The 25,638-nt window shown below is 40.1% G+C and overlaps 1 protein-coding gene and 1 long non-coding RNA gene across 28 annotated transcripts in view; one reads left to right on the top strand and one right to left on the bottom strand.

The window, feature by feature from the left end:
- Window positions 1-19,570, bottom strand: part of LOC148127206 (uncharacterized) — a 102,150-nt gene extending 82,580 nt beyond the window's left edge. Inside the window, exon 1 of one of the 2 annotated variants that reach the window (XR_015742067.1) lies at window positions 19,334-19,570. This is a non-coding gene — a long non-coding RNA (uncharacterized LOC148127206). The remainder of the gene's footprint in view (window positions 1-19,333) is intronic. The other variant, XR_015742068.1, reaches the window with a different exon arrangement.
- Window positions 1-25,638, top strand: part of ADGRL3 (adhesion G protein-coupled receptor L3) — a 568,292-nt gene that overhangs the window by 101,367 nt on the left and 441,287 nt on the right. For all 26 annotated transcript variants that reach the window (XM_087926212.1, XM_087926209.1, XM_087926207.1 and 23 more), the window contains exon 2: window positions 19,155-19,220. The gene's annotated coding sequence lies outside the window, so the exon portion shown is untranslated. The remainder of the gene's footprint in view (window positions 1-19,154; window positions 19,221-25,638) is intronic.

The following is a 25,638-nucleotide window of genomic DNA, read 5'->3' as shown; positions in this document are numbered from 1 at the left end:
TGGGATAATGTATAAACAATTGGAGCATTTTCTAACCTTTGGAGCTTTGATCTAGAGGATATAGGAATTAATTTTTAAAGGATTGGGGTTACCTTATTCCCACAACATCCCATGGTAAATGATCCCTCTCTTTCTGACAAGCACCCCACCAATGTCTATTATGGAATCTAATATAGACTCTATTCATTACAAGGTTTTGGGAAAGAGAGAGAGAAATCTGCTTCTTCAAAACCTTATTATAAGGGAAGGATGAGTTAAGAGATAATACCGAAGGACATAATTTAAAATTCTTCTTGGATTTCAGAGGAGAACATTCCACAGAACAGGTGCCACCACAGACAAGGTCCATCTGCAAATAACTGGCAGGACAAAGAGAAGATACTCTGTGAAGTACAGGGCCTTGCTATATGACTTATCCTAAGAGGAAAACAAATATATCTCTGCTGAAAAAGAAGCAGCTGCACCAAAAAGAAGGAAGCAGAGTTACTCTTAAATTCAGCCTCAGCTGGAATTAGAGAGAATCAAGAGGGAGAAATACAATAGACAAAGCAACAATAACTGCACAGTCAGCATATCAATAGAGTTCATTTTTTTCAGTTAGAGCCCCAATGGAATCAACCACCCTTGGTCATCTTAGCAGATGACCAAGGTGAATGTAGCACACTCGAAGAGAGAATCCATATAATTTTCCAACCTATCAACGTAGAAGGAATGTATGAAGTTTGTGTCATCCATGACAACATAATGTCAGAAAAGTTTGTGCACAAGTGCATGCAATATTTGTGAACCTCGCTTTCAAATATTATTGAGCTTCAGAACTGACGATCAGTTTTTACCAGATTGTGGTGTGCACTGGTCACAATTATTTCTTGTAAAAAAAAATAGAATAACCACTAACTGGAAACTGAAAATGAGAGAGTGTGGTTGCAAAGAAGACAGTTTTTAGGCTGCATCATCAGAAATATGTCATTCCGGTTGTGTTCAGTGGTTAACATTACATTACTTTAAAAAAAAGATTAAGCAAAAATGGAACAGGTTCAGAGAAGGGGAACCAAGATGACCAGGGGAACTAGGAATATATTTCTGTGAAGAGAGATTGAAAGAGATAATTGGCTTTGAGAAAAACCAACTGAGCAGGGATACATAGCATTCTTCAAATACCCCAAAGTATGTCACATAGAAGAAAGTCAAGACCTCTTCTTTCTTGTTCCAAAGTGTAGGACATAGAATGATTTTAAGTTACAAGAGGAGCAGTTCAACAGTAATCAATTACCCAGACAGATGGTGTGCTCCTCTTCATTAGTTGTGTTCAAGGGAAGACTAGAGAGTTGTCTGTGGGAAAATTCCTGCATCGAGCAGAAAATTGGCCTAAATGGTCCCCTACAGCATAGTGATCCATCATTCTTTCATATCTCCAGCTCATCCTTCCACCCACCCTGTGTTCAGAAAAGGAGTCTAGGAATAGTTTACAATTTCTGCAAGGTGCTCTGCTGGAGAGGGTATAATGTAATATTATTAGGACTGCTATCTCCAGATCTTAAAAACAAGATAGTTCAATTCAGGTAGTAAAATTCAGAGGCCAAGGATAGATACATGTCCAGTTGTGTCTGACTCTGGAGGCAGTGCTCATCTCTGTTTCTTAGCTAAAGGAACCAGCTTTATCCAAAGATGTTTCCATGGTTGTGTTATACAATTTAGGAGTTCTTATTAATGGGAAGTTTTCTTTAAAGTCTTTCATCAGTGAATCTACAAGAACTTATAATTTTTACCTTTTAAATATTCAGAACGTTTCTTCATATCTTACTTTTGAAATGGTTAAATACTTAGTTCAAACACTGGTGGGATCATCCCTAGATCACTATAGTAATAGCCTGCTTCTCACCCACTGGTTCATATCGTGAACAATTCTGTTGTCCTGGATCTCTCCAAATACAGCCACGCCTTTGTTTTAATTAATAGCTATATTAGTTGGATCTTAATTATTGGTTTAACTTGTTGGTACTGGCCTTCAGTCAGATTATACAGAAAACCTAGTTTTTTGGGGGGGTGAGGGGAAATGATTATAATTTATGTTTCTGTATGCAATTGGCTTGATTTTGCAATCAAGGTCAATTGGGGTTTTCCCCCCTGTTTTAAATTAGACACTTCATGTTTTATGGTGCTTTTCAGTTTCTCTCTGGAATAAGTTCGCCTTTCAATTACATCTCGTAATTCAAAGTTAGTTACTAAGTACTACAGTACTAAGTTACAACTTAATTTTACAGGATATTTATGAAACTAGAAAAACTCCTCTTTCTACAGATTTACACTAAGGTTTTGATGATATTAGGATTTTTGTTCTGATATTACATTTTATTGGAAAATACATTAATTGTATTTTTGTTGTACTGGTTTATCTTGCATATCATTTGGTATTTTGGTATTCATGTTAATATAATTTAATAGTAAGTCAACCACAAAAATTACTTCAATAGTCACTTTTCTTATGGCCTTATGTAGAAAACAGTGTTGTAGTCAAAATGGGATAAAACCAACTATTGTCACATCTGATCAGTTCAGAGAAGGTTGCAGTAGATGCACTAGGATTAATTATACAAAGGCATTTTTCACAAGTTGCCTCCTGTAAATAGCTGAAAATCAGAGGGTGCTTTCAGATAACAAACCTGGTTGTTCAAGAGGAGAGAAAATCCCTTCCATAACAGGGTGAACTCCATTGCTAAGTCCAGTTTCCTCTTTATGCTGCATTCAAGACACTGATGTGTATCGGAATTTTGATGATTAGGGCAATGGAATTGGGTGCCATAATCCCATCTTGCTGACTACTAAACCTACTGCCATCCTTACTTTAGAAAGCCAGGTATTATCTTAGCAGTTTCATCTAGATGTTAAACCTCATGGGACAACTTCAAACTCAGTGGGACACTTAGGACAACTATCAGAGTTGAAGAGCATTATTCTAGCACCATTTTCTAGAAACGATTGGCTGGAACTACTATCCTTAATGCCAACAAAGCAGAATGCCATGGCCAATAACATGGACATCTGCCAATAACTCCAGTAGTTTTTGAAAAACGGTTTTGATAGCCTATCCCAGGTAAAAACTCAATTGGTATCGATCCAGAAAATCTGCATCATTGAGATGCAACTATTGAACGATGTGATCACTCTTTTCTCAACAAACTATATTGCAAGGAGAATATTTGAATCTGGTGTATAATTGTAAAGACCTCCTGAGTCAAGGCATAATTTTCATTAGTAAAGGCCTTATTTCTGCCTTTCTGTTACAGTATGGAAGAACATGACTTCTTGCAAGCAGGCATTGGTCACATTTTCTAACCGTCTGATACTCATCCAAATCCAGCAGCATGTCCTGGAAATTGGCAATAGAGCATCTGGTCAGCAAAATAAAATTTCTATAGAAAAGCTATTTAATCTGCTCTAGCACACAGTAAGATGGTCAACAAAGATGGGAGGTATGAACTCCTCCCTCTTCTGTCTGCCAAATCTCCATGATGCATATGAGGTCAGCATTTCATCCAGAATTAAATCCTGAATAAGAAATTATTTATGCTTCAAATATTATTTATGCTTCAAATAGATGGTTTAGCTTGCAAAAAAAGGAGGAAGGCAAGTGGGTGGGTGAGGGGAGAACTGTTTTATGTTGAAACCAAGAACATAAAGGAACCAAGAGGTTGAAAGCAAAATATAAATGAGTATTAAAAGGAATTTCCTAATAAGAAAAGCTGTTAAATAATGGAACAATCTGAGGTGAACTCCCACTTACTGGAGTTTTCTTGAACAGAATGGAACTGTCAAGATAATTTATTGGATACTTAGAGTAAGAAGGGAATTGGACTGATAGGTTTCACATCATATATTCTTGAATGTGGCATTAAAGAGTACAGCTTTCAGGTTGGAGATGCTTCCGCTATTGTGAACTTGACTAGCTTATTAGAGTGCTCTCTGAAAGGAAGGCCAATCAGTGACTGACTTCCTTTTCCTGCACACAAAAGCAAAGATGCATGTGTTCCCCTCTCCCAACAGAAATAGACCAAAAAAGGAGAAACGGGATTGAAATGAGCTAAATAGGAGGGACTGCCTGAAGAGGAATGAAAAAGAAGGCAGGAGAACGGATGAAGTTAAAAGGAGAGGAAGAAGTAACTGTGCAGTGAAGCAAATGAAAAGAGAAAAGCCCAGTTTGAGTAGTATAAAAAGGATATAACTAGCTAGACAAAAAGCCTTCCCAAGGGACAGCATGCAATTGATAGGCTAATTTTCATTTATTACTAGCATCTTTACCTCTTGCTCCCTTTATTTTCAACAGCTGTTAATTTGTTAGACAATATAAAATGTCCCTTTTCCCAATTCTCAAACTACTTCTTTGCATTGGAAAACCCTGGGGGAAGGAAGACGGTAGAGTGCTATGCAAATTAATAATTCTTAATAAATTAAGGAGCAAAGACAAAGGTCCGTTACATGAAGCAAGATACTAAAAGGACCAAAAGATGGCAAAGGACTTACTGGTTAAATGTAAGGATGGCTTTCTTGAATCTTTGTCCATTCTAGCAGTATGCAAATCCCTAGTAACCCCCACCTCTAGTAACCATTCATTGCCTCTCTATTTCTTCTAGCTCTGTAAGAAGCTGGATTCTTAAAGGACCCCTAAAATGCAACACCCATGAATCTGGGTCCTGGATAATTAATTCAATTAATTAATTAATTAAATGTATGTGCCTCCCTCACTATCCAAAAGTGGCTCTGGACATGAGAATATGGTCATATCAAGGTCATATCAAGAATATGACCAAAGGAGGCTAGCAGGCCCAAGGCATAAGGGGAATGCTATGGAACTAAAATATATGTGGGAGTCAAAAGTTTTTGTTTGTCCAACATATTCTTTGCAATATTGTGCCTCATATGCTGATATGTTGATCAGGCTTTAGCAGCCTGCCTAGCCACCAGCTTCTCTTTTTTTGCCCCCCTTCTGAAAAAGAAAGTAGTATTAACAGTCCTAGGGGGTCTGGCTAAATTTCAAGGCATTAACATTTGATAGCTAAAGGCTGTAATTGAGTTTTACAGTTTGTGAACGCCATAGGATAAAGGACCTTAGGAGAGGCACTTCCTTTGCTCTAGGCTTATCAGGAGAGTACAGTAGACATCTGGAGTTCTCTGCTCTCAAAATATTTAATTTTGGCCTGTAAATATAGACAAAGCTTACCCAACAAAAGTAGCTGGGTAGAGACAAATATAATACAATACCTCTTGGTCTGCTTGCAGGGAGGTAATTGTAAGTGTCTATCTTCTCTCCCAGTGGAAAACAATGTAGAACGTTTATTATGAACGCATTTATTTATGTATTTATTTATATCCCACCTTTATTATTTATATAAATAATTCAAGGTGACAAACATATCCAGCACTCCTTCCTTTTCCTGTTTTCCTCAGAGCAACTCTGTGAGGTGGGTTGGGGTAAAAGAGAGACCAAGTGGTCCAAAGTCACCCAGCAGTTTCATGGTGGAGGCGGAACTTGAATTCGTGGTCTCCCTCTATCGAGCCTGGAGTCTTAACCACTAGACCAAATTGACTGTTGTTTTATTTCAGCATTCTATGCTATGTGTATTAGTGTCTAAGCAAATAGAGATAGTGCTTGACTTATGGCCTGTCATTTAGCAACTGTTTGAAGTTTCGTCCCCTAGGGCACTTACAATCCAGTTCCAACAGCAGCTCCCTACCCTGCAGTCACATGACCACATGTTGAGCAATCAGCCAGCATTTATGGCCATTTGCAGTGTCCTGTGATCACATGACTATTTTACAACATTTTGCCGAAAACCAGCATTGACTTCTGTTCTGTGGCAAAAATGGCCCATAGCAAACAATTGGTTTGCTTAACAACTGCAATATTCACTTGATGATCGCCACAAAAAAGGGTAGTAAAAATCAGGTTAATCATATGAGTGACCTGATTTACAACTGTCACAATTTATGGTCAGACTCCATTCTGGTTGCTAGTGGAGGACTATCTGTAATTTTAGGACCACAATCCAGTGGTGGGATTCAATTTTTTTTTACTACCGGTTCTGTGGGCGTGGCTTGGTGGGCATGGCAGGGGAAGGATGCTGTAAAATCTCCAATCAGAGGTGGTATTTGCTGGTTCTCCAAACTACTCAAAATTTCCACTACCAGTTCTCCAAAACTGGTCAGAACCTGCTGAATACCCACCTCTGCTACAATCCAAATAATCTTCACAACTAGGTTTGTTTATATGTAAATTATTTACTGTGTTTCAGAATGTTTACTTTCACAGAGCAATAAGTAGCACAGCAGTGAGTTAATTTTTTTTCTCTATCTTCCTGCAATTGAGGAGAAATGGGAATCCTGACTTGCATTTAAAATAAGAACAAGATATATTTTAGTCATTTTTAGAGTAATATGTTACAATAAGCAGCTATAGAATTTTGAAACAAGTAATTTTATTGCAAAATAATAGTTGTTTTTTTAATGAGATGGAATGGAACATTTAATGCTGCTTTAAGTATTTTGCTTTTCTGTGTATTTTAACATTAACAAAATGGAGTCTCTAAGGCTGAAAAGAGATTGTATTTTCAGGCTAGCTTTGTAATAGTTTCCTGAAAAAAATTATAACAATTGTCTTCCAATTTAGCTGTGCAAATTTTGTAAAACCTCCAATCATATTCGAACAGATCCCTTCTCTTGCAATCTGCTGATGAATACATAAGCCAGCAGTTCTGGAATGAAACATATCCAATTTGCCACTTCATTCTCTTTCTGGCTCTTATGAAATGCAATTGGAAGTGGAAATGACAGGGAAGAGACTTCAGTTGGTGGCAAAAAGGATTACAGAGATAAGACAGCACAAACAAACCAAATACAAAACACTTGCTACAAACACAGAGGCACATTATAGTGAAACTGTTCATTCATTCATAGTGTTTCAAATCTAAACCAAACTACATAGTTGCAGAACTCTCTATTAACAGTGATAGTATAGGGAGGGAAAGGTCTAAATCAGGGGTATCAGACTAAAAGCCCGCAGGCCAAATCTTGCTTGCGGGATGCTTAGATCTGGCCTGCGGGGCCACCTGGAAACAGCGAAAGACTGCCCTGTGGTGCCTCTGCCAATGAAAACAGAGCTTAGGAAGGCCAACGTCCTGAGCTCTGTTTTCGCTGGCAGAGGGTTGCAGGAGGCCGTTGCAGCTGGAAATGGAGTTCGAGAGCACATTTTCACTGAGAGAGCACTCGGGCCACTACAGGCACCCCCAACATGAGTGACATCGAGCAGGCTATGCCCATTCTGACCACGCCCACCCCAGACCCCCAACCCTGATGCCCTCAGTGAAATCGAATTTGACACCCTTGGTCTAGATGGAAGAGCAAAATTTATTTCTATTTATTTTATTTGATATTGCATTTGTATGCCGCCCAACTCCTAACTTTAGAAAAAATATACCTAAAACAAACATAGAAGTAAAAGATAGCAAGGTGATAGAATCACACTGAATCAGGGGGAAAAAGAACCCTCATCAAACTCACCCTCACCAAAAGCCTGGGAGAAGACCTAGGTCTTTAAGCTCCTTCAAATCACCAGTTGGGTGAGGGCCATCCAGATCTCAGGGGGAACTTCATTCCAGAGAGCAGGACTGCTAGAAAGGAGTTATGCTTCCACAAGAATCCTAATAGATGGCAATATTTAATCAAAGGTACCCAAAGTATGGCAACCTTCCTATATCAGATTATAACTATCTGTCATAAGTAAGCAGGCTCTATGCCATATAAGGCTTTACCACCAGAACCTTGAATCAACTTGGAACCAAAGCATACCTGTTACTGCTGCTGCATTCTGCATTCTGGACTGTTGAATAAGCACCTGAATGCATGAAGAACATCAAACCTTTCTTCTGTCTGCTGTTTGTTTGCCTGAAATCTATGTGCTTTTCTACCCTGCTGATTTTCAATATCAGAAATGGGAAGACAACTGTTAAGTTTGGGAAAAGAGAGGCTGAACCAGAGCATGAGTGCAACGATACTTTATTATAACAATAAAGGACTGACCGTGCTTGCCAAGCCTGGAACTGGCTTGCAGCGATCAGCAACTGGTTGGACCCCGCAGCCTGCTTTTATAGCTGGCTGCTGGGGAGAACCAACCAATGAGTGAAGGGGAAGAACGCCCCCGTAAAGTGAATGGACCTGAGTGAGAACTCCTAGAGTTCCCAGGACATAACACCCCTTCCCCCCAGATGCGAACACGCATAGTCTTTGAGGTAGGCAGGAGGTTTATGTTGGCGCCCGGAGCGGCGCAGCTCTGGAATGCTGTCTGTCCGTTCCGGGTCTGTCTGGGAAGGCAGAGCCGGTAAAGTGTCACCAACGTGCCCCTCGGTTCGGGCAGGCCCGGGACTTGTAGGGTTGGTCACTGGGGACGTGCTCCCGTTGACTGGATCGGACTGGTCAGCCGACTGGACGCCGCTGTCCGTGTTCGGGCTTTCTGGAATGTCTGCTGGTGTGAGTTGGTCGCTGGGAACGATGTTGATGTGGGGTTGATGCTGAGGCCTCCCTTCGTTTGGTAATTCTGGGTCCCTGCTAGCGAGGGTGCTGTGACGCCTACGCAGCTGGTCTAGGTGCCTTCTCCAGACACGGCCGTCCTTCAGTCTGACTCGATACGACCTGGGTCCAGTGATGGCCACGATCTCACCCGGGATCCACAGGGGGTCTCCAGCGAAGTTCCTCGCGAATACCGGCTCCTGTAAGATAAAATGTCTAACCCCCGATGTGGAAGCGAGGGGAGAGTCAGGGCAGTATTGTGGGTGCAGTCTGTCCAATACAGTCCTCAGGCGCCTGCCCATCAGGAGCTCAGCTGGGGACTTATTGGTGACTGAACATGGAGTTGAGTGCTGGCTCATCAGGAAACGCGAGAGTTTGTGGTGCCAATCGTCCTTGCTGAACCTAGCCAGGGCTTCTTTAGTGGTCCTGACGGCTCTTTCAGCCAAACCGTTACTGGCAGGATGAAATGGGGCTGTGAAAATGTGGCGGATGCCCAGGTTGGCAGTGAAACGGCTGAACTCGGTTGATGCGAACTGTGGGCCATTGTCGGAGACAATGGAGTCAGGCAGCCCGTGTGTTACAAACAGGTGAGTTAATACTTTGGTAATTGCTTGTGTGGTGGTCGTGGATAGCTGGGCTACGTCAATCCATTTAGAATAGGAGTCCACGACCACTAGGAACATTTTCCCATGCAATGGGCCGGCCAGGTCGATGTGAATTCTGGACCACGGAGTGCTGGCGCTCTCCCACTTAGTAGGGGTGGCAATAGGAGGAGCTGGACGGGATTCCTGGCAGGGGTTGCAGGAGCTTACCCATCTGGCGATGTCCTCGTCGAGGCCCGGCCACCATACGTAGCTGCGTGCTAATGCCTTCATTCTAACGATGCCAGAGTGTCCCTCGTGCAACGCCTCCAGAACTCGGGTACGCAGTGAGGTCGGGATGACCACTCGAGTGCCCCACAGTAGACAGCCCTGCAAACTGGATAATTCCTGCATGCGGGTCTTGAAGGGTGTGAATTTGTTTTCAACATTACCACCCGGCCACCCCCTCCTCACCCAGTCCAGCACCTGGGCGAGCGTTTTGTCTGCCTTGGTTTTAGCAGCAATGTCGAGGGCAGTGATGGGGAGGTCCAATTGGGTGACCTCAAAAATAGCGTGGACAGGAGCAGGGTCTTCAGCTGGAGCCGGCAAGGGACAGCGGCTGAGAGCGTCAGCGTGGGACAAAGTTTTACCTGGGCGGTGTATGAGTCTGTAGGAGTAGGCTGCTAGGAAGAGGGTCCATCTCGTCATTCTAGGAGAAAGGACTTGAGGGGTCTGTTTGTCCCCAGCTAGTAGACCTACGAGGGGCTTGTGGTCCGTGACCAGCTCGAAAAAATGGCCAAAGAGAAATTCGTGAAATTTTTTCACTGCTGCAACAGCTGCTAGAGCTTCCTTATCGATCTGGCTGTAATTACGCTCTGTTGCAGAGAGCGTCCTGGAGAAAAAAGCAATGGGAGCCTCGGAGCCATTGGGGAGCCTGTGACTTAATACTGCCCCGATTCCAAAGGGGGATGCGTCTGCTGCCAGCACTAATGGAAGGTTGGGGTCGAACTGAATAAGTACCGCCTCTGACGTGAGTAGTGATTTGACGGCGTGAAAAGCAGAGTCTTCTTTGTGACCCCAGTGCCAAGGTGATTTTTTATCCAGTAATCTGTGTAGGGGTTCTGCCACTGATGCTTTATGGGGCAAGAAGGACGCGTAAAAGTTCAATAGCCCCAAGAAGGTCTGTAGTTCAGTTTTGGAGGTTGGGGTGGGTGCCTCGTGAATTGCCTTAACCTTGGACTCCAGGGGGTGAATGCCTGAGGCGTCAATTTTATAACCCAGAAAGTCCACCTGTCTAGTGGCAATGGCGCATTTTTCTTTTTTCAATTTGAGGCCATGCTGTCTGAACCTCTCTAATACTGCTCGAACTCTCTGGAAGAGTTGGGGTCTGTCCCTGGCCGAGACTAAAATGTCGTCGAAGTAGGGTACTACACCAGGGAGGCCCTGCAAAATCCGCTCCATGAGGGATTGAAAAATGCCTGGGGCAACGCTTACGCCAAATTGGAGACGCTTACATCGGAAAGCACCCCTGTGAGTGACAATGGTCTGGAGTTCCACTGTTTGGTTGTCAACAGGGAACTGTTGATACGCTTGAGACATGTCCAATTTGGCAAAAATGCTGCCAGGTTCAAAAGTGTGTAATAAATGCTGAATGACGGGCACTGGGTAAGCGCTAACTTGCAGAAACTTATTGATTGTGGTCTTGTAGTCCGAGCAAATTCTCAGGCTACCGTCTTTTTTGAGGGGTGTGACAATGGGCGTCTCCCATTTGGCGAAATCTGTTGGCTCAATGACCCCTTGTTTTAACAGTTTATCCAATTCCGCATCTAGTTTTGGCCGAATAGCGAATGGGACCCTACGCGGTTTTAGCCTGATTGGGACCGCCTGGGGGTCGACTGAAAATGAGATAGGGGTACCGTTATAACACCCCAGCTCATCGCTGAATACATCTGAGTAATCAGCGAATAAGGAGTCAGTGTCAGAGGCTGAGACAGCATGGACTCCTGATAGCCCTAGGCCGAGATGGGGAAACCAATCGAGCCCCAATAATGTAGGGAGATTGCCGTTAACTACCACTAGAGGTAGGTGACCTTTGAAAGCTCTAAAATTGACAAGGAACTTGCCTCTGCCGATTACAGGAATGGTCTTCCCCTGGTAGTCCTTCAGGCTAAACTGGCACTTCTGGAGCTGGCTAGTTGATAGGCTGGGCTGGAGCCTCTTGAGGGTGTTCCACGAGATAATTGAGAGCGCTGACCCTGTGTCGACCTCCATGCAGCACGGTTTACCTTCTAACACAACGGAGAGAGAGATTTTACTAACAGTGTGGCGAGTGTGCTTGGCATGGTGGTGAGTGCGACAGTTCAATACTTGCCTCTGCGGTCCAGAGTGTGAGAAGGGGGGGTGCCTTTGTGCTGGGTTTTGAGAGGCTTGGCAGACTCTCGCGATGTGCCCCCTTTTATGGCAGGTATTGCAAGTGGCTCCTTTGAATTTGCAGGTGGCCCTCAGATGAGATCCACCACAAGCTAGGCACCGAGTGATGTGCTTGGGTGGCCCGATGTTTTCTTGTTTGGCTCCTACCTGCGGGTGTCTGGCGTTGGAGAGGCGGTGGACGTCGTTTTCATCACTACGGGCTTCCTCTGCTACCACCTTCTCGGAGTGGACTGGAACTGTCGTTAGCTTGGACGTCGGGCCATGAATTTCGGTGGCTGAGTGTGCTGCCAGTTCTGCTGCCAAGGCCTCCTCGACAGCTTGTGCGAGGTTGAGGTCTTTTTTTGCGAGAAGGCGCCTTTGAAGGTGGAGGTCCTTGACCCCGCAGGCTAGTTGCTCGAGGAGCATGTCCTCCAGGTAGGTTCCAAACCCACAATGCAGTGCTGCTGTTCTGAGGGCGGCCATGTACTGATTGATGGTCTCCTTGTCTGATTGCTTCCTCATACGGAAGGTGAATCGCCTGGCAATCTGTGAAAGCCTGGGAGAATAGTGGTTAGTGAGAATTTCAAGCAGTTCAGACCAAGGAACGTTTTTCAACTCACGTGGAGCCACGAGGGCTGTGGCAGTATCGAAGACGGTGGCTCCACAGTTGATTAGTAAATACGATTTTTTCCGATGCTCCCCAGCATCAGCCAGCCCAATTGCATCGATATAATGGTTGAAGCGGTTCTTGTAAGATTCCCACTTCTCCTCATCCGGCTTGAACGCTGGGAAGACTGGATTGGAATTCATGGTGAATGGAACCAGTAGAAGAACCTGTGGACAAATCTCTCTGGTGCAGCAGCAAAAGGTTCTAGTGCCTGTGGCAGGCAAGTGATTTCAGCTCTGGAGAGGCTTTTCGCAATCCTCTCTCTCTCTCTGGGCTAGCACACGGTTTGGCTGTCAGCCGTTGGCGGCGTTTGAATTCGTGCCTGTGTGGGCGTCAGTGACTTGACTACAGCAAGTGCTGTACCTTTTAGGTTTGAAATTCAAATGACAGCCGTTTGAATTTCGCGCCTAAACCAAACGAGCGGCTGCGGCTCGCAGCGCTTCACTTTTCCTGTAGCTGGGCTAACAAGCGGCTACAGACGCTTCTAACTTTCGATTCTGACCGCTCTCTCTGGCTGCGGATCAGCGTTCGCTTCTTAGTGCTTGCTGACCGCTTTCTCTGTCAGCGGATCAGCGTTCGCTCTTTTTGCTTGCTGACCGCTCTATCTGGCTGCGGATCAGCGTTGCTCTTATCGCCGGCCGATCGCTCTCTCTGGCTGCGGATCGGCGGCTAGTGACTCAGCGGTTGCATGGTGCTTCTGGTAGCCATCCCACCTTCGTCGCCAGTGTTAAGTTTGGGAAAAGAGAGGCTGAACCATAGCATGAGTGCAACGATACTTTATTATAACAATAAAGGACTGACCGTGCTTGCCAAGCCTGGAACTGGCTCGCAGCGATCAGCAACTGGTTGGACCCCGCAGCCTGCTTTTATAGCTGGCTGCTGGGGAGAACCAACCAATGAGTGAAGGGGAAGAACGCCCCCGTAAAGTGAATGGACCTGAGTGAGAACTCCTAGAGTTCCCAGGACATAACAACAACAGTTTTGAGACACAGGCTACAGAGGTTGTAACTGATGTGTGTATGTGCACTCATAACCCATGGACCTCTATTGCATCTAGATCTATTGCATATCTAAGTGCATCTGGAGAAGGAGTGGGGAGGAATCCAACCAGGAGCACCAGAGTTTCCTAGGAGGAGGAGGTCCATTCCAGAGAGAAACCCAAATTGAGATACTGTGTTGTTCTGAGCTGAATAGGAGAAGGTAGCCACATCCCAGAATCTCTCAAGATATATCTTTAGGCTACAGAGTTTTAGTTTTAGTCTGGCAAGAATCTATTAGGTGTAAGCAAATAAAGAATTGGATCCGGATGAATTTCACTGTGTTGTCTTTGGGTTTGGGCCTGACAATTGTCGTTTGAATAAAAGTTTGTTGAACTCATTCCAGTTGTATTATCAGTAGTTTGGGGCTGGAAAAGGTTCTTTTTAACAGGTGCTGGCATTTAGATGACCTTGGTTGGCATTGAAAAAGTTAAGCAGTATAATATCTGGTTAGTATTTAGTTGGGAGACAACCATTATGCACTAGGTTACATGAACTCAAACATACATTCTGGATGTAGTAATGAACCATTTTTCTGTTGCTGACAAGAAGCAACAGGGAAGCTAAACTTAACCTGAATAAGACCTAACTTTCACCTTTTTAAAGTTCCACTGAAGATGAACATGGGTCCTCATTATTCCATGTCTGAGCTAAGTTGGAATTTCTGTGATTATAACAGCTTTATAAAAGAAGTTAAAAGGTCCAATGGAGTCCAGAAATATCATCGACTAAGATTCATCCGGTCATCTAAATTAATAAGTTGAAGTATTGTTAAGTACATTGCAGTTAAAACTCTTTAAATTAAAACGCAATTGCTCTGTCAGCTTGAGAAGAAATTTATTCTAACCTTTTCCATAACAAAGTTCTCTTAAATTACAAAAAAAAATATATACTTTATCTTATCGTTAGATAAAAGTGTATTTGTTTTGAGGTGAACCCAAAGGGATAACTGTCAGAACAAGCTTTTAAATTCTTTGTATATCCACAAAAGCACCCCCTAAAAGCAGTTAAGCCTTTGAAGAAAGAAGAGATGGAATTAGAGCAAGAATTGCTAAGGGCAATGCAGTACTGGAAGAGCTCCAAGTAATTCTAAGTTTAGGGAAATGAGCTGTTATTTTAAATTATTTATTTATCTTTGTCCTTAATGTTTTTATAATGTTCAGTTGACAAAAGTCTGTATCTTGAAATAGAAGCAATTATATGTAACTCTTATTGTAGCTTAAGTTTTTTAGGACTTTTCCTCCAGAAAATATTGACAGAAATTAAAATCTTTATTTCCTGTGCAAGGTTCTGCTGCCTCATTTGTTCTACACCAAGTGTGCTACTGGTTAACTGTGCAGAAGGGCATCTCATAACATTGTGAAAGAAAACTGGCATCACCTTTCTCACTAACAAAATCGTATGGCCCTATACATTGGCAATTCCTACTCAAGCATTTTTCACCGAAAACTGTACTACTCTGCCTTGGAGATTCTTCAGTCCAGTGAATTACGAATTTTGGGAAGAAGATTTTTTTTTAATGAAATACTGGACAAAGTGTTAAGTTATTGAAATTGTTTTTGATTTATGGAATTGTTTATGGAAGGAAGAAGGAGTCATCTTTTATATATCTTTTTTCCTTTTTCCTATCTCTTTGCATTCCTCCTTTTCTTTTTAAATTTTTTATTTTATTTTAACAACAAAACAACATAGACATACCACATAAAACATAAAAATATCATCCTTCTTCATAAATTTACAAACAGTGCATTGGTTTACCACTTTTTTTTTGTGCATCCATTTCCTAGTCACTAATATAATTATATTACATAATAGCTCATATTATCAATCAATAATTGTATAACCTAATATCATCACTAAAAAAAATCATTTATCTATAATTTTGTTAATTCATATTTTAACGAGATAACTATAGTTTACTTAGTTTATTTTGCAATAAATCATAAGATCATACCAAATCTATCTTGATAATGTTTTATAAAGATAATATCAAGGGAAAAAAAATTTTTATGCTAAATCTGAATATTCTATTATTATGTTTTATTATCTAACCATTGATAAAAAAGATCCCAAACTTCATAAAATTGTTTATCTTCTTGTTCTCTAATTTCAAATGTCAATTTACTCATTTCAGCACAATCCAATATTTTCTTAATAATTTCTTCCTCTGATGGAGTTTTCTCACTCTTCCAGTTTTTAGCAAATACAATCCTAGCCACTGTTAATATATTTACAATCAAATACTTCAAATTTTTATTATATATATCAGGTAAGATTCCCAATAAAAAAATCTCTGGTTTCAAGTCTATATGTGTCTTTGTCATTTTTTCCAACCATATACAAATCTTAGTCCAATATTTTCTAGCGTCCTCACAAGTCCACCACATATGGTAGTATGAGCCAGGTATCTGATGACATTTCCAGCACTTTTCAGATTTGTTCTTAAACATTCTTGCAATTCTTGTCAGGGAAAAATGCCACTTGTAAAACATCTTTTTCTTAAATTTACTTTTTATATTTTCTTTAGCTTGTATTAGTATTAGTTTAATTATCTTTGTACTTGTAAGCTTTAATTATATTATTTTTTTAAAAAAGAGACAGATTTCTGTTCTGAGCTGTCTTCTGCCTTTTCGATGTATTTTCCCAAAGGATCAGGTGATCAAGGTCACGCCAGGCATTTGCAAATGTATGGTGGTGTGTCAAGGATTTGAATCTCATTGCTGCAGTACCCTTCTGAAATAGAATCATAGCAGTTCAGTTAAATACTGGCAAGAGTTATCTATAGTATTGGGAATCTTGATATTCCCAATATTACAAAGATTATAACTGCCAGCCCTTCGGGGTAGATCAGATCAGGAAACCGATGCCACATGAATATTGGAACTCTGCCTTATCATTGTAGACGATAATAACCCAATTTTGAAATGATTTTTTTCTTCCCTCTTACATGACTCACTTTAATATAAGAGGGGAAAAAGATAAATTTGATACTCCTCCTCCCCAATTGTCTGTTCTGGTTAACCTGAAGTTTACACAACTCCTTCAGCCACTGGAAACCAAATAATCCACTCCACCCCTCCAGAAACTGGGTAGATCAGTCCCACCACCAGTTCCTGGAGGACAACCAGCTGCAATCACACTGACAGAAGAATCAGAAGTCACTCTTGCTCCATGAATGAGAGCAAATATACGTGTGCCAGGATAATGTTGCAGGATCTCATCTAGGTCAGTCACTAGGACCAGAGGTTTAGTCTTCCAAGCTTTTGGATTCATTTTGGAGCCCATCCTCAGGAAACTTCTCTCAACCTCTCTGCTTTTCTCTTCTCTCTACAATTCTGGTAGAGAGAAGTTAAATCCTGGTGACCAACCCAACTGGATCACTCTTGCTCCCACTGCTTTTTGCCCTTGGTCATTCTGTTTCTCTGTTTAGGTAAGGAAATGTTCTTGAAACAATGTTCCAATAGATTATGAATTGTCTATTAGAGATAAGAGGTAGATCATAGATAACATCTCCATGTCTGCCATGATTATTAGAATACCTCCTAATCTCTGCTGAAAGCTGAAATCAGTGAAATCAATTATCAATCCATAAATGGCTCATTTGGCTGTGGTCCTTTTAAGATTAGTCTATGCAGTTCAGGGAAAGCTAGTCTGGTGCAATGGTTAAAGTACCTAGCTAGAAACTGGGAGGCTGTGAATTCTTCTTCCACTTTAGGCACAAAGCCAGTGCCCTTCTCTCAACCCTAGGAAACGGGCAAAGGCAAACCACTTCTGCAAAATCTTGGCAAGAAAACCGCAGGGACTTTTCCAGGCAGTCATCAAAAGTCAACACTGACTTGAAGGCACAGTAAATTAAATAAATGCCGTTCTTGGATCCAGAGTAAGATTTAGAAAAACAGAGCTCCATTTATTCATATTTTTACACGAGGAAGACCCCAACTGCTATAACCTTTTTTTTTTTCAGGAGAATGGAACAAAGATTTATGAGAACTGCCATTCATAAATGTCAGTGCAGTGCTGCAGAAATTGCTGAAGGACGCCTCAGAAGCAAAGTGAAACAGTGCAGCTCCTTTGTGTCTCTTTTAAAAATGAAGAAAGGGAACCTGCTTTGTTTGTATCTGTTTTGATGGTATTTGAACAAATCAGCTTCCAATTAAATCACTCCATCTGAACTTTTTCCACCCTTGCTTTCTTTTAGGATTAAATGCCTCTGAATGTCAGCAATTGGAGAACAACTGGGTGCATTTTGAAAAGTCCAGTTGGGTTTTTATACCCAACTTCTTGTCTTATACCAATACAGTCTCATGTAGCATGTTAGTAACATGGCATGTCAGTGTCAGTGTTTCAGGTAATATACCCCTAACAAACAGAACTCCAAGGCAAATAGGTTCCTTAAAGAACAGTTTTATTGGATATATCATATTGGCACTGAGTGGTGAAAATCGACTCTAAAGGTTCCCGCAGTTTCACGTAATAAAAAGTAAAAGTCCCCCGCTCTTTCCCAACCCATCAGTCACATCACCCAATTAAGGTGCTTTCCAGTTGCTTGGAAACTTCATTCCTCCTCTCTTCACCTACCTGTGGGAGTGTCCTTGGTTCCCAGGGGAAACTATTTTGTTTTGGCTACAAAACCGCAGCTATCTCTATTCCCCTCTCCCTGTGCCTCATCACCAGTGTGGCAGTGCTGAAGCCTCCAAGATGGCCTCAGTCAGGCCAGCTTCAGAATTGACAGTCAGAGAAGCATAATATGGCCTGAGTGTATTTCTTTCTCATAAAATTCTTCCTGACTAGGTCAAAATGGCCCCAATATTTATATTAAACTGTTTTTTTAATAAAATCAAAGGAAGGTGTTTTAGAATATTTCCCAGCTATCATTTCTACTGTGAGTTAAAAGATTAACATTTCTCTTCTGAATCTGGTTTTTGCTTTTGAAACAGTGGCACATTTAAAGAGCTATCATATGGCATATTTAATTTAGTCCCAATGAAAGAACTTTGATAATGTGAGAAACCCATTGAGAACCACAATTAAGTTATGAAACAGCTATTATTAAAAAAAAACACTGTTTGAGGATAGTAAAGAAAGTTAAACTAAGGGAAGGTGTATTCTGTGGTATTTGCCTTTAACACTCCAGCAAGATGCTGCAAGATATTCTTCCTGTCTTCCATTTCCTAATCCTAAAAGACATATGGAGCATGTACTAGAGACTGTTCTATTCTTGCATTCCATTAGTGTAGAAAACACAGGGATGTACCATACGTCTGCTTGATGAGGGTTATCTGGAAGCAAAAGGGCAATTTTACAGATCATTTCACCCATCCCATTTGATGAAATGGTTGGTCTGATTCAGCTTAAATATTAACTTTCATGAGTATGTTGCAGATGAGAGGTGATTAGAGATGTCCAGAACAAATAGGTGAACATATTTTGTTATTTAAATTTGCCATTGGTTTTCTGTATAATTTTAGAACGGATACATTTTGCTGATTTGACTGTTGTACAAAATAAATAATGGGGTTTTTAATACAGCTTTTCAATTAATGGCATCAGTTCCGGGAAATATTCATGTACAAATGGTAGATTTGGTTCAGAGTTATTTTTTGCATTATAACCATCTAGCCATTTAGTTGGTAGGTCTGGTTTATTTGACCCATTCTGAGTTTTATGTGGAAAGACATACATTTCATAATACTTCCTATTATGGTGTATACAAGTCTCTAAGAAAAACAATTCTGAAATACAATTGCTGCATAAAGCTTTAAAGATAAACAGTGTGAGTACACTGGGAATAATTGTTTCAAGTGTTCTACATGCAAGGTTGAAGGCTTGCCTATAATTGTGAGAATTTATTAGAGTCCCTTGTATGTAATCATAATTTCTTCTTTTCTCCTTTTCCTTCAGAAATGCTGAATTTGATACCCTGCAGAAAAGATATATGGATTTCTAGCAGCTAAAGAACTAATACAGGTAAATTACATTATATATTATAGCTATATAGTATACACAATAGCTACTAGTACTGCAAAATGTTTTGGAATGGCATAAATTTAATCAAATTGTACTATATATTAAGAACTTACAGGCAAACTTACAGGCACCTGCAGTACACAGGAGGTGAGCTGTGTATCTTCCGCATTTCTTGATAGATCTGTTGGTGAGCAGTTCAAAGGACATATGATTTGAGAAGTGCTACAGGAGAAGCTGTGAGGGCTATGAAGTAAAGCAAAGCGAAGCAACATGACCATTTAACTTTGTTCTTGTAGGTGAGGAGGCTGTTTTGCAGTGCTTTACTCATTGCAGTTACTTGTTTTGCATTGCATAATCCGCTGCTGTTAAAAAAATCTATACTTAGCTATGGATTTGACAGCAGTATATCAAGATTTATTATACAATGTGTGCCTGGTCCTGGCTGATTGGATTGAACTTTTCCATTATCTATTTTCTGTTTGATTCCAATGTCCATTTTGTGGTATCTAAGTGTAGAATCTATGTTCATGTTTTTGAAGCTGTCCTTTTTCAGCTTTCAAATTCATACACTCAGTTACACTCACTCAGTTGCTAGATGAAAATAGCAATTTACTCAAGGCTCGTTAGATAATAGCAGACAAGGAAAGAGATGTAAGTCAAAACAGTCTCTGGGAAAGAAAGTTTGCTTGTGTAGTATCACTTTCAGTAGGGACACCACAGAAGAGAAGTCAAATCTATTCCAAAATTCAGAGATCCAAGTCAGCCAGTTCAAAGGTCAAGGTTTCAGGAATCACAAGCAGAATCATAGAAACAACAAACCAGAGCAGAAGATCAGAGAGTTGTTTCTGACAGAGGAACATGAGTCAAGATTGCTTCTTAAATCAGGCTGCAGCCAACTAACTTTAATTAAGTTATTCTCTTGCTTGGCAAGGACCCTCATTGAGTGTCTTCATTCTACTTTCTACTCTAATCCAAGGGCGTGGGGTCCAGTTCTCATCATATGATCACTTCAGCTTTTCTGATCTTACCTGTGTTTGAGCTGCCTCAGGTGATTCCTGCCATGGTGCCCCCTAAGGGTCAGGTGGAGCAACTTCTTCAGAATCAGAGTCTGAGTCCTGGCCCATGACAGAAGTGGAGTTAGGCAGTTAACAACAAATTTGCAACACAAATCTCTTATTAACTTATCTCTTGAATTAACATATTTATCTATTCCAAATCTTCCTTTAATTTCAAGTCCCTTTATTTTTCCACTCTTCACATTCCAGCTACACACTATCGTTTTCTTGAGGCTGCATTGAGACCTCCTGTCATTTATTTAATTCATTTTGTGCATCTAAACAGAAGTGTGTATTCTTGTTTAATTTTTATATCCACTAATTCTGCTCTTTTTATTGATTTATTGCTGAACGGTGTATTCTTTTTAATCATGTAGTCATCAGAATTGAAGTGACCCAGTCTATCTAAGGTTTCTTATTCCTAAAACATCCAGTTTAATTAATCCACGCTATGATTCTTGATTCTTAACAAATGTATCTTTTCTTTTATGTATACTGAGAGTATTTACACCAATCATGCTTGGCCAATAAAGAATTCTATTCTATTCTATTCTATTCTATTCTATTCTATTCTATTCTATTCTATTCTATTTAACACAGTTAAGTTCTGATTTTTCCCTTGTTCATGCTTCTCACTTTCCACATTCCAATTGCATGTTTTCTCATAAATTAAATTCTTCTTTTTGATTTTTGTTCCACCAATGATGAGACTTCCTTGCAAATTTGGTGACCATTTCCAGATCTACTTGTGAAGATTCTACACTTCCTCAGTAATGATGAATGCTCTCTGACCTGGACTGCTTTCATCATATGGGAAAATTTTTTAGTTTATAAGTATTTTGAAGTAAGAACCATAATGGATAAAACAAGAGCTGAATCAATATCATTTTCTCTGTATTAAGACAACAAACTGACTTGAGGCTTCATTGTCAAATAGTGTCAGGTGATTTTTCTCAATTTTTTAAAAATATTTCAGTCAAAAGCCCTGACTGAGCATTACAATCAAATATCTACAAATTTATTTATATTTCCACCCATGCAGTCTACAGGAGTTGCAATTTATGTAGTGTAATCTCAGTCGACCTCTGTCCTTACTTTAATTTCTATTCTCTTTAACCTCCTCAGAGAAATTGACAATTGGTAATTACCATTAGAAAACTATTTGCAAGTAATTAATGTAGCTAACTTTTGAACTGCTATCTCCTAGCAAGATAAACTATCTGCAGTCCACGGATGTTAGATTCATGTGAACCAATTTTCATGGAAATTAACTCAACAGCATTACTGTATTATTAATTTTTTGTTAGAATTTTTTTTTTAAATAAATAGTGGGATACCATGGAATTGTGCTTGGTTTTACAATGTATCAAAAATATTTATCAGTTCCCAGAGGAGTTCTGTATGTGGCGTTGATTGACTTCAGAACAGCTTTTGATTTTGTTTCTAGAAAACAACTGAAGAACAAATTGGAGATTGCTGCTGGCACTTATTAAAACATTGCATGATAACATCTATGTTCAAATCAGATTGACAGCCAAGGTCAGCTCTCAGCTGTGGTGCCTACTTCCAAGGGCATTTAACAAGACTGTATTTTAGTCCTTTGCTATTCAGTGTTTTATATATGGTAGAAAAATGCAGAAATCTGGAAAATCACCTGCCATTTAGCTATTACCTCAACTTTGCTTCTTGGATTGAGAAGAGCATTAAGATCAATTGCTTCCCACTGCATGTATAAGTATCTGTTTATTAACTATGAGAAAACAAAAAAAATAGTATTTTTAAATACTTCCGTCCAAGATTTAAATATAAATAGCAAAATAATGGAACCATTACTGAAAAGATATTTTTTCCCTGGAGGGCCAAAATTCGATCATTAAAAGTGGTAAAAAGTAAGGTTGTCAATATCTTAAAATAAAAAAAAGAATGGTAGTCAACATCTTAGACTTTTTTCATATCAGAAATAGATTTAAAATGTTTGAGGCCAAAGTAAATAGCATGGCTTTCAAATATCTGCTTAGAAAGTCATAGAGCTGTTAGATGTTTATTTTATTTTATTTTATTTTATTTTGTCAAGCAATTATAAAATAACAGGTTTAACTATAAACATAGTTATGAATACATGAAATGGATACATATAAGAAAAAAAAAAAATAGGACAGGGACGGTAGGCACATAGATGCGCTTATGCACGCCCCCTACAGACCTCTTAGGAAAGGGGTGAGGTCAATAGTAGACAGTCTAAGGTTTAATTTAGACAGTTTAATTAGACATGTTTAATTTAGACAGTTTAATTAGACATGTTTTATTTCTGCAATATTTCCCAAACCCAGTCATTCAGGCATCAGTGGCATCAATGAACACTTGAGTATACGTGGTATATGTTAATCCTTGGCTTAATAAAACATGCCTTTTGACTGCTTTGACTCTCCAAGATAAAATTCCAGCCTTCCTGGTGGAAATCACTTATTTGCATTTAAAGGTATTGTAGGCTTTCACGTAATGTGACAAACTCAGTGGGTTTTGAATAGGACAAACTATTCTTTAAGCAATTCTCCAAAGTGATTTCAGTTAAGCACATCTTCCTTTAATTGAGACCAGTAAAAATTGTTGTACTTGCCCATTATTTGTTTGATGTTACATTCCAGAATACCAGAACAGCTTTTACATTGGCCTGTAATAGCCTTCCATCTGCTCTTTAAAAGGGCAGACATAGCATCTCTGTTTCCACACGGTGAATGGAAAATCAGAATTATACTGCACTGCATCCTTTATAAATAAAATCAAAACAAAATTTATCATGGTCATAGATCAGCATATCAATATTTTAAAATATATATACATATAATAATATATATTACATATCATTTTATATCCAGTTTTTATTGCTATAATATAAAAAAGATATTGAGATGTTAGAAAGAATGCAGAGATGATTATGGGCCTGGGAGCTAAAACACATGAAGTAGAGTTGTGCATGGGTATTTCTAGTCTAGTGAAAAGAAAGATTGGGGTGACATGTTAGTAGTGTTCCAATATTTGAGGGGCTCCCACAAAGAAGAGGAGACCACACCATTTTCCAAATCACCAGAAGGCAGGACAAGAAGCAATACTCATGGTACAAAATTTCTTGATTTCCTAGAAAAGATTAATGAAAGTTTAGCTACAGAATTTTCAAAATTATTTACAGTACTAAGGATAAATTGTACAAATTATACTTTATAATACTACTTTAACTGTATTGCTATTGATATTTTTGTCTGTTAAATCTGTCAACCAAATTAATCTGGTGATTAAGAAGTTTATCTAGTTCAGGATTCAACATGCAGCCCGTTACCTGCAATGTGATACTCTAAGACCAGGCTGCCAAACTCCAGGCCCACAGGCCAATTGCATCACATGCTGGCCACACCCACACCAGAGGTGGCATTCAGCAGGTTCTGACCAGTTCTGGAGAACCGGTAGTGGAAATTTTGAGTAGTCAGAAAACTGGCAAATACCACCTCTGACTGGAGATTTTACAGTATCATTCCCCTGCCAGGCCCACCAAGCCACGTCCACAGAACTGCTGGTAAAAAATTTTGAATCCCACCACTGACCCACACCCAGTTTAGCGAATGGGAAAAAAATCTCGATACATCACGTAATGTTGCCATGACGACGTGAGTTTGACACCCCTGCTCTAAGACCTCACAGCAATTTTCTTGAGCCTAGAACAGTACTCTGTGGGATCTGCAGGTGCTTCTCAGCAAGGCCAGGACTCCAAGATCTGTAGATATGAAGGCTGGCCCATTGGAAATTCTCCAGAAAAAGAACTGGCTTCAAGATTTGGCCTATCCTAGCCAGGAGTCTGGCCAGGGAAACTAGGCCAAGAGGCTGTGGCTGTCGCTATCTAAAAGAAGGAAGGAGGAAACAGCCAAGGAGGAAAAGCTCAGGAGCAGCCACTGTGCAGTGCTGTTCTTTTACCAAGTAAAGAATCGGAACATCAGTGAGTGAGCAATCAACCATAAGTCTCTCTGTTAGGCAAAGGGAAAAAAGGAAGGAGTCTATGAGTCAAGGAAAAAGAATGGAAAGTAGATGAGCAAAACATTAAGGAATTGAAAGATCTTTCTGCTTAGAAAACAAGAAAACAGAAACAGGTTTGGGTATCTCTTAGTAGGGTGAGTTTCCAATATTATATCATCCTAAATATTATATGAAAAAATGCTGCGTATTAATTCAGTTACAAAGTATTAATGTTTTGCTTCATGAAAAATGATGCCAACTCAGTGGCCAAAATAAATGGCTATTTTGCAGCTTTGTTTCGTAAATAGCTGCTTCACAGTAGTTTTTTTTTAAAAAAATATTCAATTTATGTAATAAATTTGTTTAATAGTTATTGTGAAACATTTCCATTTCTTTTTTCTTGGTCAGCTTCTGCACCAGTATATGAAAAGGCTTCAGTATCTTTGCCTTCTGGCTAATAATCTTGGCTTCCTGCAGCACTTGTGTCTTTGAGAGCCCTAGTGGAAATACATGTTACTATCCTGTGCTTCTAGGAATCCAAGTTTGGCTGTTAACACCATAGAAATATATGTTGCAACTGAATCATTGTAGCAACAATAGTTTCTTATGGAGTTAAAAACAGTAAATCTGTGGTTTCCAGCATGAAGCCCGTAGGGCTGTGCAAAGCTTCAAAGAAGTGCTTTGCTTCAATGATACTTCAAACAAAGAACTCCTTAGATGCTGCTTCTAAGAAGCCTCTGAAGAGCAGAGTGACTGGCTGAGTTGCTTCACTTCATGTTGCATATTTAGTACCCAGAAGAGGCATTTGTTCGTAGATAGAGCACTGGAAAGAAAATCTTCACATGCAAAGCATACCCCAAAACTTTTCTTCTGTCTATTACAGGCATGTCAGAGAAGGAACAATGCAGAGTGCCTTGTTGAATGCATTGCCTTTTGCTTTAATGATTGTTTGGGATTCATTTAGTTTACTACTGTGTGTGCTTATTGGGGCTCAAGCACTGAATTAAGCAAAGCAGAAGTTCTAGTAATGAACTAAAGCACTGTCCTGTATTTTAGAGAAATGGTGGGTGAGCATTTTGTAGAGTAGTAATGGAATCTATGCTGAGTTTCTTTTGCAGTAAGGATGGAGATGTTCACAGTTAATGTGGGAAAAAGACTCTATGGGAAAATACTATTTTATAACCATCTTGTGAAATATAAGGAAGGAGGAGGCAGATCTTCACCTGGGGGAAATGTGTCTCAAAACTGGGGAGATTAGTACTAAGAAGGCTTGCCACCTGTCCACACTCTATGTACTTTCCCGAAGGAGGAACCAAGCAGACCCTCTTGAGATGTTTCACTTGGATGAGCTGATTTAATTT

This window comes from Pseudonaja textilis, chromosome 2 (genome assembly GCF_049901715.1).
Source record: "Pseudonaja textilis isolate UNSWEBS1 chromosome 2, rPseTex1.2, whole genome shotgun sequence".
Classification (NCBI taxonomy): Eukaryota; Metazoa; Chordata; class Lepidosauria; order Squamata; family Elapidae; genus Pseudonaja; species Pseudonaja textilis.
Note: the sequence above shows the minus strand (reverse complement) of the source record. Positions and strands in the feature narration are given on the sequence as shown.